This window comes from Marmota marmota, unplaced genomic scaffold (genome assembly GCF_001458135.2).
Source record: "Marmota marmota marmota unplaced genomic scaffold, marMar, whole genome shotgun sequence".
In the NCBI taxonomy this organism is placed as follows: Eukaryota; Metazoa; Chordata; class Mammalia; order Rodentia; family Sciuridae; genus Marmota; species Marmota marmota.
The window spans coordinates 11,260,720-11,279,795 of NW_026000196.1; positions in this window are offsets into that span (position 1 = coordinate 11,260,720).

Here is a 19,076-nt window from a genome sequence, read left to right on the forward strand (position 1 = left end):
TCCTTTAGGCTGGGTGTGAGATATAGAGAAGGTATGTCCCCTGAAAAGGGCCCAGGAGGCAGGAGGACCGCTGAAGGCTCTGGCAAACTACATTAGATTTGGTGGCAGTGAGAGGAACATATGAGGGGTAGGGGCAGGCATGGAGAAGCCCCTGGAAGTCAGAGATTGGGTGGCAGCACTTTTTCTGTTTGCAGGACCTTGGGTCCAGGAGGTTATAAATAGTGAAGCCAGAAAATTAAGGAGTGCAGCAGAAATGTGGAAGGAGAAGAGTGGTCGGTCATCGGGAGAGTGAGGTCAGCAAAATTGCCAGAACACATGGCCTGCCATGTCCTGAGCAGCAGCTCTTTTGTTTTCTTTACCTGGCATAGTAGTGTTTCCTAGAGAGGCAAGAAACAGGGGTTTGTTTGTCTAAAAGGTAGGAGAAAAGTCAGAGGGAAGGAGAGGCTAGAATCAGAGAGACCAGTAAGTGTCTTTCTGGAGATTCCAAGAAGGGAGCCTGCCAGGGCTGTAGGATTGCTACTGGAAATGCAGGAGGGCTTCAGGAGGGTCTCTGAAATTCACTCGCTCCAGTCTTTTTGGATCTTCCCAGAGCATCCAAGGGGTTCAGAGAAAAGAGCATATGGAGAGACGGGTTAACAGAAGCCTGGAAGGACCAGTGGAGGTCAGGAATAAGGACAGCTCCAGCAGACAGAGGCAGCCCAGCAGTGACCCTGTGCCAGCCCCTGGGCAGCACGGAGGAACTTGGCAGCAAGGCTCCTTTCTAAGCACTGAATTCAGCCATCATTTTGTGTCTGGTCACTGCAGAAAGGCCCCAACTTGAGTCCCTCTTGGTGAATCCTTCATGGAGGCTGTGCCATCCTGTAAAGGTGCAGGCTCGAGGCCCTGGCTGCAGTGGTGGTGTTTTCAGGGGGCAACAGAAGACTCATTATCAGCACCAGAGGAGGCCATCATGACCTTGAAGGAATAATTTTAAAGTGGTTTTTCAAAGGCTGGGCAGCCAATAGTGTATCTCCAGCCCTCAATTTCTCCCTTTAGTAAAATGGGAACAGTAAAGTCATCCCTAACCCCACAGAGTTGTTGTGAGGGGCTCATGAGTTAATTTATGTATTGAATAGTTAGAACTGCCAGATACATCATAAATGCCAAAATGCTAGTTAATATTGCTACAATTTTATCAGGCATTGCCTATTTATTGAAATTTTATTGAAATGCTTGGACTTTGTATACACAAACCACATGTCCCATTGATGTGGCTCCATGCTGCTCAGAAAGAGTACATTTCATGTTGAAGATTAAAAGCAATGGTAATATTCCCTTTTAGGACTACTTAGTAGGACAGTTAAGAGAAACTGTTTCCCAAGAGTGGCAGGGATACAGAATTAGGAATCAGAATATCACAGATATTTATTGGCACATCTTCCTTGTGCTGGGACTAGTGGCAGGGGTTGGGAACTGAGTGGCCCATGAGTTAGAGATGACACTTGCATAAATGGAATTGATTTTTGGGATGACAGATGAAAAAATAAATAAAAAAGATTATAAGCTATGATTAATACTGTGAAGAAAATAATATTGGGAACAACGGGATTGGGGTTTCCTACTTTATGTCCTGGAAATCTCTGATGAGGTCACATGAAGTGTTGGACACTCAAGGTGGGAGTGGGGATGTTTGAGAAGTAGGGAAAGTGTTTTGGATAGAAAAATGGTCTCCTTTTCTGATTTGGCGACCTTAGGCTTTGCAAACATCAGTTTCTGCATTTGTAGAACAAGGATAATCCTACCTATCCAGGTGATTGCACAGAGCTGGTGTAAGGACGAAATGAAATGTTAACCATAGATGGAGGCACAAACTCCCAAGTTTACTCATGAGGAAAAACTCACTGCTTCACTCTTATTTGTTTATACCTGTTAAATTTTGTTCATGTATACAGCATGATCTAATGCAAAGACATCTTTTTGGGAAGGACTGTCCCCCCATTAAGTTTCAGAAGAAGAGAAGCAGACATGCTTCATTCTGGGTGCTCAGAAATGTTTCAACTAGCACATCATCAATAAGTGTTTGACAAATTGAAGGACCAAAGATGAGAGGTGTCCTGAGGAAGCACCGCCAGACTGTCCCTCTGCTATAACAGGGATCTCTGAGATCAGGATTTAAACCTGTGGATTTTCAGAAGCATCTTATTTTGCATACACAGTAAAACAAGTGCTATAAATGATCGAATCTGAGAACAGCTCTCTTCTGGGAAAATGGCCAGACTCCCAGGCTGGACAGTGGTCATTTCTGCATTCACTCTACTTCATGTGAAACTATGGACAATGACATGCTGGCTGCTAGTGATTGCAGAGGGCCACTGAAATCTCTAGTCACCATTGGCCAGTGCCTACAGTTTCAAAATGGGGTTCTGTGTGATGTTGTTGTGTTGGTGATTTTGAGAAAATTTGGGAAGAAAGAAATGTCATCTAGTTGGTGAAGAAGTGGCTCACAACCATGGGCTGGTCATGTCCTGCTAGACTTTTTTTCAGTTGCATTATCATCTCAAAGGACTGAAGCCACTCAAGCAAGACTTCCAAGTGATGGGCCATCTCTCATGTGACCTTCAGGTGAGAGAGTGCGAGAGAGGGAGCCTCTTGAGGTGAAGCAGGTGGGAAGGGAGAGTTTGTTTCACCCAGGAGGGGAAGGTCAGAAGGACAGCAGACTGATTTTGAGGGTCACCTGGGGCCTGAGCCTGATGGGGCTATTTCCCTGCAGAGTCTGAGTCTTATTCTCATGGAGCACTTTCATCAGGGTCCTTGGAAAATAACTTAATAAGAAAAGCAGCCCTTTAGCTTTTGAAATTATACGAGCAAATTTTTATGAATGATTCCAAGTAGTGAAGAGAGGGCCTAAGGAAGGTGATTTGGGTTTAAAAAAAAATAATAAAGTGTATAAAGGAACAAGAGAAAACCAAAGGCCTTGAACAGAAAGGGAGATTGGGTCAAGACAGGTCAAGGGTCCTGCGGGACAAGATTCCGAAGATCACAAAGAAGGAAAACATTCATTCAGTATCAGCTTCTGGAATGACTCATGTTGGCAATAGTGACAATGCAGAAGTTCAAGGATGTCTAAGTGCATCTCTGCCTCTAGGAGAGGTGAGGGAGGGCAGGGAAGCAGGTGAGAACCCCTGGGCTGTGGGATGGGGTCGGGTGGGGGGTAGGTGCATGCGCAGAGGGTGGTTGGCTCAGACACAAGGGTCAGCCATTTCTCTTTTATTACTAACAGCCTCAGTTGGTGGCAAGGTTCTAGACTCAGCAGGAAATGCTATTCACAGAAAAAGAATGCGAACCCAGCGAACCCAGCGTCTTGTGGGAGAAAGACTTCACATTGTACCAACGAAGAGGTCAGTGCCCCCCAAATGAACTGATACATTTAATGCAGTTCAATCAGAACTGCAATGGGACTTTTTTCTTCTTCTTTTTGAACTTGGAATGGCAGTTCTTACTATTCATTTGGAAAAACAGGTGAAACCAGTGCAGAGAAAAATAACAATAAAGAAAGTAAGTGGGCAAATGCTTGTGCTGGTAGATTTCGAAGTATGTTTTAAATCTGAAATCAGTGAAAGAGCAGGAGGTGGTGGCCAAAGAGAATAATGATAAAGATGAGAAAAACCAGGTGCAGGTCAGTTTTCATCTTACATGCTGTTAGGGGGATGGGTGTTTCTGTTTGGAACTTTGAGTAATGTAGTTAGATGCTTTGCCTTTTGGGAGGAAAATAATGTAAGTGTCCCCATTAATTGCCATCATCATGCAAAGGCTGGGGTGCAGGTGTGACCATGTGAAGAGGGCCATTGCTCTTTTTCTGTCACAAGTCCCCATTGCTCTGTATCCTGTCACAGTGTGTTCAACTGCCTAGAAAACTTCCTTATGGTCTTCAGTGCTTTTTGTAGCTGAGACCCTGAGGCCTGTCAGAAGGAGTCTGCACATGCTCACTAGTAGGTGCTCTTTATTTTCTTTGAAGGTCTGAAGGAAGAGGCAAAGTGAGTGTGCAGAGCATCTCCCTCCAGCAGGGCTGGGAGCACGTGGTGGCTCTGACTTCACTCTGAGCCCATATGAATGGCCGTCCTGTTTGCTGAGACTTGTCTCTTCCTCCCCACCACCACCACCAATGTGGTCACTGCGCAGATTGCAAATGTGAGCTTTCATCTTGGAGTACACTGAATATGTGATTTTTATCTAATAAAAGTGGCATTTCCAAATCAGTGAGGAAAATGTAAATCATGCAGTGATTGATACAGAAATGAACTCATCACTTTTTCCCCAGTGCCTGCTTGGGGGCAGGCCAGGCACAATTCCAAGTGCTAAAAACCAGCGTGTGAACAAAACAGATGAAGTCTTTGAAGTCTTGAGAACATGTGCTCTCACTTTCTACAGTATGGACTAGCTGAGAATATTCTGTAAGTTCTGGTTCCTCTTTGCTTAGCAATTCCTTCTTGAGCTCATTTTTCCCTTCTTGCCTTTGTCTATACCTGGTCCAGAGAAATCCAGTGCTCCTTCAATAATTTAGAAGTCTCCTCCACTAAATGTCTGGTTTCATTACATGCAAGTTCTACCTTCCACAAAATATTAGAGTACAAAGATAATTCAGCTGAGTCTTTGCCACTTTATAATAGGCATGGGCTTTGACATTGTCCAATACCATGTCCATCATTTCCTTATGAGGCTTTGTCAGAATGGTCTTTATCATCCATGGGTATATCCACATTCTGGGAGATGAGAAGACGCTTTCTCTATGGCTCTTTGATTCTCAGCCCTTTCCTCGATTGCTTTCAGCAGTCCCTACTTGGCCACATTAGCTCTTTCTCACAGCACCTCGAAGCTCTTCTGACCTCTACCCATGTTTTAGTCAACTTTTTCACTGCTGTAACCAAAAGACCTGACAGGAACAATTTTAGAGGAGAAAAAGGTTATTTGGTGCTCACAGTTTCAGAGGTCTCAGTTTTAGATGGACAACTCCATTTCTCTGTGCCAGAGGTGAGGCAGAATATCATGGTAGAAGGGGATTGAGGCAATGATTAGGCCAGGACTCTCATAACTCAATATTCACCTCTGAATTTTATTGCATTTTTCTCATACACGAGCTTTTGGGGGATACCTCATATTTAACCATAACAACTCATTGCCCTATTCCAAAACTGCTTGCATATTATTAGGTATTTGTTGCTACAATGTCTTGCTTCATGGTACCAGTTTTAGTCAATGGGGACTACTATAACAAAATCCCACAGTCAGAGTGGTTTAAGCAACAAACTTTTTTTTTTTTTTTTAATAACCTGGAGCTGGGAAGTTCAAGGTCAAGGTGCCAGCAGATTTGGTGGCTGATGAGGATCTGCTTCCTGGCTTATAGACAATCACCTTCTCTCTGTGTCCTTGCCTGGTATAGAAGGAGGTCATCTCTCTCATGTCTCTTCTTATGAGGACACTAATCCCACTCAAGAGGACTCCATCCCTATTGCTTGTCTTTCATAGATTCTACCTTCTATACCATCACATTGGTAATCAGGGTTCTAACATATAAATCATGAGGTGGAGAGGGACACAAACATTCAGTTTATAGTGGGAGGTAACTCAGATTCTGTTCTTTGACTTCACAGTCATTGAGTATTTGAACCTACTGTTTCAACTCATTTCAACTCAGGGATACATAATGCTTCAAAAATCAGAGCATGTCCTATGCCAAAGCTTGTCAAAACAAGCTCAAATGATTCTGAACTGCTGTGCACCGAACTCTGAGAACACACGTATATGCGTCTGTGTTTAGAGACCTAGTATTTTTGTGTGTGCCTCCTCCATCCCCCAGAAATATGTGGAAACTCAGCATTTGCCAATGAACAATGCCTTGATTGTTTTTATAGCTGAGTTTAGGTTAAGTCAGGTAGTATCAGCTTTGTGGTTTGTACCGAGTTTTTTTTTTTTTAATTTTCCACATTTTTGTGTATGTGTGTGCGTTATATTTGTACATAACAGTGGATGTGGATGTAGCAGGTTCTTTAATGCTGCTGTGAGATGTCCTCTCAGACCTGCATTTCTATTACTTTGACTAGATACATGATAAGCTTCAGTCTTGGTCTTACATTGCTACTCAGACTTGGTCTTACATTACTACCCGTTGTGTGTCTTCCATGGAATTTTACTGCTATGGATTCTATTCCCATGTCACATCTTCCATACACCAACCAATACTGGGCTTTTGTTTACTGTGATGTTCAGTCTCCAAATGGAGGTAGCAAGATGAACATGGGCTTAGGGGTTAGAAGGCCATTATGACCACTCCTAAGTTATCAGCTGCGCAATAGAGTGGCCGCTGCCCATTGTAGTGCATAGTTGGAGCCCAGATCCCTGATTAGGTAACACTGGGCAGCCAGGGAGGTAGCTAAAATCTGTTCCTACCTTCCTTAAATAATGCTAAGGAAATTCATTTCATGAGGTTATAAGCATGCATGAGCTCTGGTTGTTTTCCCAATTTAACTTTGTAAGTTGGAAAAAAATACTAAATGGTACTCAATTTACCAACCGATTGGTTGTTGGTTGTGTTTTACATTCCCTTTGGTTTCAACTTTACCTGTTTTGTAATTTGCTAGAAAAACAGGAGGCATGTGCCTTTATTTTAAAGCAAGGGTAAGGTCTGAGGTCCTAGTAAAGGCATTTTTTTCCTTGATTCACGGTGTCTTAGTGTTTCTGCCAGAGGAAGCCAGAAGCAGGTGAAGGTAGGAGGGAGTTTCAAATGTCTTTGTGTGTTTGCACTGGAGATGATGTTTTGTCACCCAGCTTTTCCCTAAGAGGATCCATCCAGTGGACCCCTCCCTTTATGGACTGATGTTGGTGACCTGAGGAATAGCAATGCGTACCTTGAGAATATGAAGATTGCTCCATTTCTATACTATGTTTGTGGACCTTTTACTGAAGGGTTTGTAAATAGGGGTTCTGTGGGCTCCCACTTTAAACACTATGATTTGGAATAAGCCAACTGAGCCGACAGAACTACCTCAACCTCTAGGGGAATCCTTGAGTCGCCAGGAGTACCCGGTGGTTGTGGACTCCAGTCTCATGGGTCTCTGGCCACAGAGTATGAAAGAAATCCAGACTATTTAAAAAATGTGTTTGCTTTAGGAAAATGTGTTTGTAAATGTGTGTTTTAAAAACATTCCTAAGGATGACAAGAGGAGATTTGGGTAGCCAAGGGAGGAAACCTTGGGAGGCGAAGAGCTTCACTTCCTCCCAGCCCCACGTGTCCCCTGCAACGCCCCCATCCCACTATGATCTCTGTCAGTCTAAGGGAAAGCAATCTTGTTTATTGCCATTTAATTTTTACTCACAGCACCTCATCCATTGGGCGATAGGAGAAACATCAATTTGGATTTTACATTAACTTTTTTGAATCCTAATTAAGTTCCATCTGGACCTATCTAGGGAAGGCAGGTGGCCTCCCAGGAGCATGGCTGGGAGGTGATTTCCCTGCTTTGCTGTTGACATTACCAACTTTCTCCAACACCAAGGAGTCTCTAGAAACCACTGGAAAGTAAAAGAGAGTTTGAAGACCAGATGTGTCCTCAGAATTTCCAGCTACATCCTCACAGTTGAGTGAAGATCAATGAACAACATGATTGAGAACTTCCAACTCCAAAAAGATCCCAAAGGAGATGACAGAACTCACAGCCTCTCCTTTGAATGTCCACCTATCCTCTTTCAACTCCTTGCCAATGTTTATTGTATCTCATCACCCAAAAGGTAAAGACCAAAAGGAAAATTATTTAGGATCATCAGATCATTAGATTTTAGACTGGGAAGTACCATGGAAATCATCTCATCCTGTATTCCATTTTTAACAAACTAACCTGAGGGCTGCTTACCTGCCATGACACACCTGTGCTTTATAAATGATCAACCTTGATCTAAAGATAGATAATGTGTCAGAAACATGCCCTGTGGCAAAGGATATCTAGTTCTCTTTTTTAAGGCCAAGGACGTGTGGGGGTTATGATGGGAACTCTCTGGTCCTTTAAAAACCATTCCACTTTTAAAAAGCCCAGTATGAAAAGGAGCTAACAGTAAATCTGGTAGAAGCCTCTACCTTCTCCGAGGGTGAGCCCCCACGCCTGAGCCTACAGGAACAAGAGGTACTGTTGTCGTGTTTCTGTTCATCTTGGGGTCCAGAGAACTGGATTATGTGGTGTGTGAGGTCAGTAAGTCCTTGGGAGCCCAGGAACTTCAGTCAACTTTAGCATTTGATGGGATACCACGTGAGTGTCCTCTATAGGGAAGGTCATTCACTTGGTCACATGGGAGGAAAGTACCATTGAAAGGAAGGCCATTTGGTGATGGGACTGGACGTGAATTCCCTCTAGGAGAGGCTCAGAATGCTTTTGGCGACTTTCACGAAGGACGCAGGAGTTCCAGAGGTGGACTTGCCTGCCAGTCGTATGACTATGAAGGTGAGGAAGGGGCAGTGGTCGTACATATGGGAACTGGGGCAGGCTGTCTGTAGAAAGGCTGTGGTTAATGGGGCAGACTCAGCATCAGGGTTGAAGGATGATGGGAGCTGTGGTGAGGAGGCTCTGAGGGGGGGATGTTGGAGGCCACTGTACTGAGAGCCTGGGGTTTCTCAGGGGAGACATAGTTACAGTTTAAGTGATCTGGGTCTCAGTTGGCACACGAGATGCATCCCTCTCAAGGGGACTGACATAATTTTCACTCAGGGACCCACCTGAGTGAAAAGAGCTATTCCACACACTGACCATCGTGAACGAGGTTTAAAGTGGCTGATCTACAACTGGTTACAACCCCTCACTCACATCAAGGGTATAAGTGAGTCTGGAGAGAGATTTTGAAGGGAAATTTTTTGAAAGCAAAGTTTGGGAACAACAAAACCATGTAGACAGCATTGCATCATAATGTCATTGTCAATAGGGGACAGAGTCATCTAGTGCCTTGTTTTTACCTGAGTCAAGGACAAGAAGTGAGCTTGCCAGGTTGTGGATGGATGAGATGCCAGGTGGCTGCTCTGCATGACAAACGCTGCTGGAGTGTGTGGGAAGCAAAGAATGCATTTCTCTGGACAAGAGGTGTGCCATGTGTGAAGCCAATCATGGGGTTGTCTGAGCATCCCTTGTGAAGGCCAATTGAACTCCACAGAGGAAAGCTGAAAGGGACTACAGAAAGAGCAATGGCCATACAAGTACTGATCACCACAAAGAAAGGGAGAGAGATCCTGGCGATGGTTCAGGGGACCCTGGGAGTGTGCCAGCAGAAGAAACAGGCGGAAGCGTCTGCCAAGCCCAGAAAGTGTGGGCAGCCTCTGGTGGTGCCAGGTAGGTAGGAACTTTCCTCTTTTCCTTCTCTTTCTGCTTCATCTAAACATCCCTGGAAGGATCAGCACTGAATTTACGCTGAGAAAAAGGCAAATAGGAAAGGAGTAAGTAGCAGAATAGTCAAGTAGTCAAACTTGAGTGACAGGAAGTGATCCCAGTGATACAGTAACTAGAACAGCACAGTGTTGGACTGTTGTTAAGAATTTCAGGATGGATCAATGAACAAATAAAGATAGTCCAGGAACAGAGAAGAGTCTATATGAGAATAAGGTATATAAATATAGACACAAGTTACCTGACATAGAGAGCTAAGACCAGTGACTATACGCACTGCAGTCCAAAGTAACAACAAAGTGATATTTGGTTTTTGCCAGTATGATGAACTCTGTACCTAGACTGACTCTTTAAAAATTCCTAAATGCTTATAGGATAAGACATTAAAGGACACTAATGCAAACATGGAGTGCGGTCAATGGAGCCATTTTCTAGCTTTTGTTTTGAGGTATTGCTTAGGCCACTGCTTGTATGGTCTCACATTTTGTGGGATTCAATGTCCAAGGTCAATGAAAGGGAGGGATTTGAATAGCAGACTTACTCCATATAACTGGGACTCAAAAGAATTGCAATGTTGGGGCTGGGATTGTGGCTCAGCAGTAGAGCTGTAGAGTGCTTCCCTAGCACAGGCGGACCCGGGTTGGATCCTCAGTACCACATAAAAATAAAGGCATTGTGTTGTGTCCAACTACACCTAAAAAATAAAAAATATTTTAAAGAATTGCATTGTTTAAGAACTGCAGGGGATTGAAAAGATAATTGTCGGACTAAAACTTGGAATTGAATTGATATACTAATATTTCCTGAGAAATTGTACAAAAAACTGGTGCTTTTGTTTGCTGTCCCGACACTTGCCATCTGAGAGGCCCACAAAAATCTCAATTTAAGAATTTAGTTTTAAGGGATTGTGGACTGGTAATTTCTACATTCGCCTGTCAAAGTAAAAACTGCTCTATTACTACTGAAAGACTTCATCCTCATTCTCAAAGAATTTAAGTCTCAGATAAAAATAAGCTGTTCAATAAATAAAATAGAAATAAATCACAAAGCATACAAGACAACAAGCAACCTTAAGTGAAGGTTACTAATACAGAGAAACATCAAATCCTTGAAGGCTTCAGATACTGATATTTTCAGTTGCATAAAAATTTTTTTAAATAAGCTTCAAAATGTAAAAGCACAATCTGAACCTGAGTAAAGAACATTTGTAAAGGAACCAAACAAATATTCCAGACATGAGAAATTATTGGAATTTAAAACTCAATGGTAACAAATTTTTCCTTTTGATCAAATTTGAGTGACAGGAAGTGATTCCATTGTTTTATGCTTTTCCTGAATCAACTAGAAAATTAGGCAAAATATATGAAAACAGTTTTAGAAGCAGGACTTCAGGCAGGTAAAGACTGAATTCATATGCAAGAGCAACAAACCAAATGAGCCCTGTGACTGTTACAAGCTTGCATCCCATGGGCAATTTCCAGGCTACAGTGCAGGGAAAAGGGACTTAAATTAAGGCCAGTTCTCTTACGGTGTTAAGCAGATAAGAGATAAGACACCGAGCAGGCCAAATGGCTAGAATGTATGAATAGAGTAACAGAATAAGCAGTAGCATTTATAGAAAGATCTCTGGAGAACTGCAGAGAAGACCCCATAAAATTTTGGTTAAGTGCTAAATGTCTGTGCATGCTTAAAATTACCCAAAGGGCCAGGGAGGAAGAACTACTGGAAATGAGCAGAATAATTATCAAGGCTCAATAGAAATTCTAATAATTTGGTTTTGTAGGGGAGAGTGAAGACTTTTCCTGCACCCTCTGAAGGTCTGACTATGAAATAAATGGGCAGTAGACAGATAAAGAAAACTTATATACATTTATCACAAGCACAGGTGGATCAGAGAAAAAAGTGAATATCTTCAAACTCAGTGAGATCTGGAAGCTTAAGTAACATTATGGGCTATAAGAGGTAGTAGGAGCTTGAGGGCCTTGGAGAGGCAGCAAGGAGAAGCTATGGAAGGATGAGAGGAGGGAATAAAAGTTGTCCTGTGTAGATAGAAATTCTGTCAGATATAAAAACTGTCTCAATGCAGAACTGTCAGAACAGGTGCCATTTGCAGCAGAGGCGACCTGGGCGATGTTTCCATCCCCAGGCTCTTTCTCTGTGCACCATCTTTCCTGGTTGGTGAGCTCCCCAGGGGAGAGGCTCTGTGACAATCATCTCCCTTTTTGGCAGATCTGTCATTTAGTCAGATAAAGAAACCTCAGAGAAGGCCTCTGTCACTGTGTGCTGATTCCCAAGTGCCTTCAATTCAGACTAGTCAGCACTTTGGGGTGGCATCCTCAGTTTCTACTGACAGGAGTGGAAAGCACAACACTTGAGGCCTCAGATAAAATCCTCAGAAGGGTGTCACCTTAAATATGGGTCTGAAGTAGCCCTGGACTAATGGCTACTCAGAACCCTTGCTAATAAAGCCTGAAAGCCAGACTTGAGAAGATTCAGCTGATTCCAAATAATCTACCATGTGTGTCAGAATTAAATTACACACTGAGTAAAAAAAAAAAAGCACCCCAAAATTTAAGATTTACAATGTCTGGCACCGAAACAAAAATGACCAGACATGTAAGAATCAGGAAAATGTGTGCCTAACAAAAGTAAAACTCACTGACAATGACAAAGATGATAAAAACAGCAAAAAGGACATTTAAAAATAGGTGCTATAAATACTCTTCATATATCCAAGAAAAGTATAGGAAAAATTAGCATATTGTGAGAAATACAAAAAAATAATTTTGTGAAACTTAACAAACAAAAAAAGTGATTCCATTGCTGCCAGCCTGAGGTTGCCTGGAGGTCTTCTTTTTGAGTGCTGCTTGGATGCAACTGAAGCCGACACTGCTGCTGACTCCCAGAGATTGCCTGGTGACACTGCCCCCATGGTTGCACCTGCAGCTGTTGCTGCAATTGCTGCTATTGTTGACACACTGCCTGCTGCCAACAACCACCACCCACTACTGCTGCTACCACGGCCCAGAGGACTGCTTTGGGGGAGACTCCAGGTTTGGTTGCATGTGGCTGCACACATTTTGGGACACCAGCCAGGGTCTGGGGCCTGGATGCCAGCAGGTTTACCACCACAAGACCCTCTGTCTGGGGCTCCAGCTGGGACCTGCAGATCCGGTGTGGGAGAGCCTGAAGTTTGGAGGAGCCTGGGATCTTCCTGCTGAGAGTGCTGGTGGCCCTTGTCTTACTGCTGCATCTCAGGGTTGCTCCTTTGCATGAGTGTATTCCTGGTGGCCTCTCTGCAATAGGAGCAGCACTGAGATCTTGGGACTGCAGCATGGCCGAGCCTGAGGTATCTGAAGCCCAGATCAGTGGGATAGAGATTGGGTTTGCAAGGGCTGATCTGGGTTTGGTGATCCCAAGAGACATCAGAGACAGGACTGAGAAACTGTTGAAAACTGAAAGAGACAGTTTGACTTTCCAGCAAGATTTATTTTATTTTTTGATTCACTAATCTCTCTACCATATTTGGAACAGGATGTTTTTTATGTGTGTGGAGGTCAATGATATATGAATGGTGTTTTGCATTTTTGTTATATTATGTCTTTAGTTTTTTTTCTTTGTTTGTATTCTTCCTCTCTCGTCTATTTTCTTGGATTTTCTTTCTAACATTTCTTCAACCAATAGCCAATCTCCTATTTCACTCTTCCTGTGAATTTTTATTTCTAGCTTCTCTCTTCCTCCCTCATGAGTATTGCATACTATACTACCTCTGTTCTCTCATCCACCATTTGAAATTGTAAATTGTTTTAACAAATATTCTCTTTGTACTATAGATAGTTATTGAACTCATCATTTTAGTTTAATGCAAGAAAGCAGTAGACACCTTAGTGGGAGCTTTTAGGTTTAAGGCTATGTATTGTGTACACTGGGTGCTGTTGATATTGGTATATATCAATATAGATCTATAGGGCAGAATTTATGCTGTCTTAGGTCCATACTTTTAGATGGGAAAACACACTAACAACATGGAAAATAAAAAGGAATAAAGCACCCCAAACAAACCAAGATGCTTCAACAACAGAAGCCACTGATAACACAGTAGAAGAAATGTCCAAGAAGGAAGTCAGATTGTATATAGTTAAACTGATATGTGAAGTAAAGGATAGTATAAGGAGGGAAATAAAAAAAAAATACAGGAAGTGAAAGACCACTTCAATAAAGAGTTAGAGATCATGAAAAAACAAAAACAAAAACAAAAAACCAAAAAAACTAGAAATCCTCAAAATGAAGGAATCAGTAAACCAAATTATAAATTCAATAGAAAGCATCACCAACAGACTAGACCACTTGGAAGACAGAACCTCAGACAATGAAAAACAAAATATATAATCTTGAAAGTAGAGTTGAACATCTAGGGAGGATGGTAAGAAACCATGAACAGAACATCCAAGAATTATGGGGTAATATGAAAAGACCAAATTTAAGAGTTATCAGAATAGATGAAGGAGCAGAGATACAAACCAAAGGAATGCACAAACTTTTCGATGATATAATAGCAGAGAATTTCCCAAATCTAAAGAATAGAATGGAAAATCAAATTCAAGAGGCTTACAGGACCTCAAATGTACAAAATTGCAGCAGATCCACACCAAGGCACATTATAATGAGAATGACTAACACACAGAATAAAGATAAAAATCTTAAAGGCTGTGAGAAAAAAAAATCAAATTATGTATAGGGGAAAACCAAATCAGATCTTAACTAGTTTCTCAACCCACACCCTCAAAGCTAGGAGGACCTTGAATAATATATTTCAAGCTCTGAAAGGAAACAGATGCCAACCAAGAATTTTATATCTAGTAAAATTAAGTTTCAGATTTGAAGATGAAATTAAAACCTTCCATGATAAACAAAAATTAAAAGAATTCACAACTAGAAAGCCTATACTACAGAGCATTCTCAACAAAATATAGCATGAGGATAAAGTGGGGGAAAAAAGTGAAAACCAGCAAAGGAGGATCTACACTAAAGAGACATTCAACCAAATGAGAAACTAAGACAAATCACAAACCAGAAATAAATCAGAATGACAGGGAATACAAATCATATCTCAATATTAACCTTGAATGTTAACAGCCTAAACTCATCAATCAAAAGACATAGACTAGTAGATTGGGTTAAAAAGCAAGGACCCAACAATATGCTATCTTCAAGAGACTCACCTCATGGGCAAAGACATCCACAGGCTGAAGGTGAAAGGATGGGAAAAAAATTATCGCTCATATGGATTGAGTAAACAAACAGGGGATTCCATTCACATCTCAGATAAAGTAGACTTCAAACCAAAGTTAATCAGAAGAGACAAAGAAGGACATTTCAGGGAGGACATTAAGGGAACTACATATAAGCAGGACATAACAATTATAAATATTTATGCCCCAAACAATGGAGCATTTATGTACATCAAACAACCCTTCTCAATTTCAAGAGTCAAATAGACCACAATTCAATAATACTGGGTGACTTTAACACACCTCTCTCAATACTGTACAGATCTTCCAAACAAAAACTAAATAAGGAAAATATAGAACTAAATAATACAATCAATAATTTAGACTTAACAGACATATATAGAATATTTCATTCATCAATGAGCAAATATACTTTCTTCGCAGCAGTACATGGTTCCTTCTCTAAAAATAGAGATTTTTTAGATATTAATATTTTAGATATTAAATAGACCATATCTTGTGCCACAGAGCAACTCTTAGAAAATACAAAACAACAAACAAAAAAACAAAACCCAGAGAAAATACCCTGCAATCTATCAAACCATGAAATTAGATATCAACAATAAAATAAAAAACAGAAGCAACTGTAACAAATGGAGACTAAATAATACACAACTGAATGATGAATATATAGTAGAAGAAATCAAGGATGAAAAAAAAATTTAGAGGTAAATGAGAACACTGATAAAACATATCAAAATCTTTGGGACACTATGAAGGCAGTACTAAGAGGAAAATTTATTGCATTGAGGGCATTCATTAAAAGAATAGAAATTCAATAAATAAATGACCTAACACTGTATCTCAAAGCCCTAGAAAAAGAACAAATCAATACCAAAAGCAGTAGAAGACAGGAAATAATTAAAATCAGAGCTGAGATTAATGAAATTGAAACAAAAGAAACAATTGAAAAAAAAAGCTGGTTCTTTGAAAAAATAAATAGCACGACTAAGGAAAAAAGAGAAAACTCAAATTTTAAAAATCAAGATGAAGAAAAAGTATCAACATACATATCTGAAATACAGAAGATAATTAAAAACTATTTTGAAAATTTATACTCTAATAAAATATCAAAGACATCAACAAATTTCTAGAGTCATATAACCTACCCAAACTGAATGCGGAGTTCATACATGATTTAAACAGATTAATATCAAGTAATGAAATAAAGAACACCATCAAAAGCCTAGCAACCAAGAAAAGCCCAGGACCTTATGGATTCTCAGCTGAGTTATACAAGAATTTCAAAGAAGAATTAACACCAATATTCCTCAAAGTATTACATGAAATAGAAAAGGAGGGAACCCTTCCAAACTCATTCTATGAGGCTAATACCACTCTGATACCAAAACTATACAAAGACACATCAAGGAAAGAAAACTTCAGGCCAACATCCCAGATGAACATAGATGCAAAAATTCTCAATAAAATTCTGGCAAGTCACATACAAAAATATATTAAAAAGAGTGCACCACAATCAAGTAGGATTCATCCCAGGGATGCAGGGTTGGTTCAACATACAGAAATCAATAAAAATAATTCATCATATTAATAGACTTAAAAACAAGTATCGTGTGATCATCTCAATAGATGTAGGAAAAGCATTTGACAAAATTCAGTACACCTTTATGTTCAAAACACTAGAAAAACTAGGGATAGTAGGAACATACCTCAACATTGTAAAAGTGATATATGCTAAACCCAAGGCCAGCATAAAGATAAATACATAGAATAAATACATAGAAATAAATAAATACATAGATAAATACATAGAATGTTATGTATTTATTTATTTTTATGTGATGCTGAGGATCGAACTCAGGGCCTCGTATGTGCTAGGTGAGCACTCTACCATTGAGCCACAACCCCAGCCCCCAACATCATTCTAAATGGAGAAAAATTGAAAGCATTTCTGCTAAAAACTGGAACAAGACAAGGATGTTGTCTTTCATCACTTCTATTCAATATCATCCTTGAAACTCTAGCCATAGGAATTAGACAAAAGAAAGAAATTAAAGGGATACAAATAGGTAAAGAACTCAAACCATCACTATTTGTTGATGACATGATTCTATATCTAGAAAATTCAAAAAATTCCACCAGAAAACTTCTAGAACTAATAAGTGAATTCAGCAAAGCAGCAGAATATAGAATTAATACCCATATATCAAATGCATTCCTATACATCAGCAATGAATCCACTGAAAGAGAAATTAGAAAAACTACTACATTCACAATAGCTCAAACAAACAAACAAACGAACAAAATACCTGGGAATCAATCTAACAAAAGAGGTGAAAGACCTCTACAATGAAAAATACAGAACACTAAAGAAAGAAATTAAAGAAAACCTCAGGTGATGGAAAGATCTCCCATGCTCCTGAGGCAGAATTAATCTTGTCAAAATGGCCATACTACCAAAAGCATTATACAGATTTAATGCAATTTCTATTAAAATCCGAATGACATTCTTTATAGAAATAGAAAAACAATCATGAAATTTATTTGGAAAATAAGAGACCCAGAATAGCTTAAGCAATCCTTAGCAAGAAAAGTGAAGCAGGAAGTATCACAATACCAGACTTTAAACAATCCTACAGAGCTATAGTAACAAAAACGGCATGGTATTGGCACCAAAATAAGCATGCAGACCAATGGTACAGAATAGGGGACACAGTGACAAACCCACATAAATACAGTTATCTCACATTAGACAAGGGAGCCAAAACCATTCACTAGAGAAAAGATAGCCTATTCAACAAGTCATGCTGGCAAAACTGGAAATCCATATGTAGCAAAATATAATTAAACCTCTCTCACTCTGCGTAAAAATCAACTCAAATTGGACCAAAGACTTAGGCACTAGAACAGAGACCCTGCACCCCATAGAAGAAAAAATAGGCCCAAATCTTCACCACATCAGCCTAGGATCTGGCTTCCTTAACAAGACTCCTAAAGAGCAAGAAGTAAAATTAAGAAGCAATAAATGGGATGGATTCAAATTTAAAATCTTCTTCTCAGCAAAGGAAACAATCAATACTGTGAGGAGAGAGCCTACGGATTGGGAGGAAATCTTTACCACTTGCACCTTGAATAAAGAATTAATTTTTAGGATATATAAAGAACTAAAAAAAAAAAAAGAATAACCCAATCAATAAAAGGGCTAAGGAACTGAACAGGCACTTCACAGAAGAAGAAATACAACTGATCAACAAATATATGAAAAATTGTTCAACATCTCTAGAAATTAGAGAAATGCAAATAAAAAATGCTCTAAGATTTCATCTTACTCCTATCAGAATGGCAATTATCAAGAATATAGGCAATCAATGTTGGCCAGGATGTGGTGAAAAAGGGTACACTCATACATTGCTGGTGGGACTGCAAAGTTGTGCAACCACTATGGAAAGCAGTATGGAGATTCCTCAGAAAACTGGGAATGGAACCACCATTTGACCCAGCTATCCCACTCCTTGGTTTATACCCCAAAGGACTTAAAATCAGCATACTACAGTGATACAGCCACATCAATGTTTATAGTGGCTCAATTCACAATAGCTAGACTATTGATCCAATGATCCAACCTAGGTGTCCCTCAACAGATGAATGGATAAAGAAAATGTGGTACATATACTCAGTAGAATATTACTCAGCTTTAACGAAGAGTGAAATTATGGAATTTTCCAGTAAATTGTTGGAGTTGGAGAATATCATGTTAAGTAAAACCCACAAAAACCAAAGGCCCAATGTTTTCTCTAATACGTGGATACTAATTCACAATAAGTCAGGGAGCACTAGGGAAGAATAGTGTTACCTTAGATTAGGTAGAGGGAAGTGATGGGAAGGAAGGAGTGGGATGTGGAGATAGAAAAGATAGAATGAAACAGACATTATTACTGCATGTATATATGTGACTACATGACCAATGTGATTCTGCAACATGTACACTCAGAAAAATGAAATTATATCCCATCTATGTATGATATATCAAAGTGCATGAATCCATTCTATTATCATGTATAACTAATAAAAACAATGTTTATAGCAGCTCAATTCATAATAGCTGGACTATGGATCCAACCTAGGTGTCCCTCAATAGATGAATGGATAAAGAAAATGTGGTAAATAATTAATAAAAATTAAAACAATAAAAGGAAAAATAATACACTGGATGGAATTAACAGAAATTTAGACATTGCAGAATTAAAAAGCAGTAAACGTGAACAGGTAGCATTAAAAACTAGGGAAAATGACCAGTACACAGAAGAAAAAAATTATATTCCTACATCAATGAGCAGAGAATTAATGTTAGGTATGAAAGTACTAAACAATACAAATAAGTAAACTGGAGTCCCAGAACAAGAGGCCAGGAAAGGGACAAACTATAAAG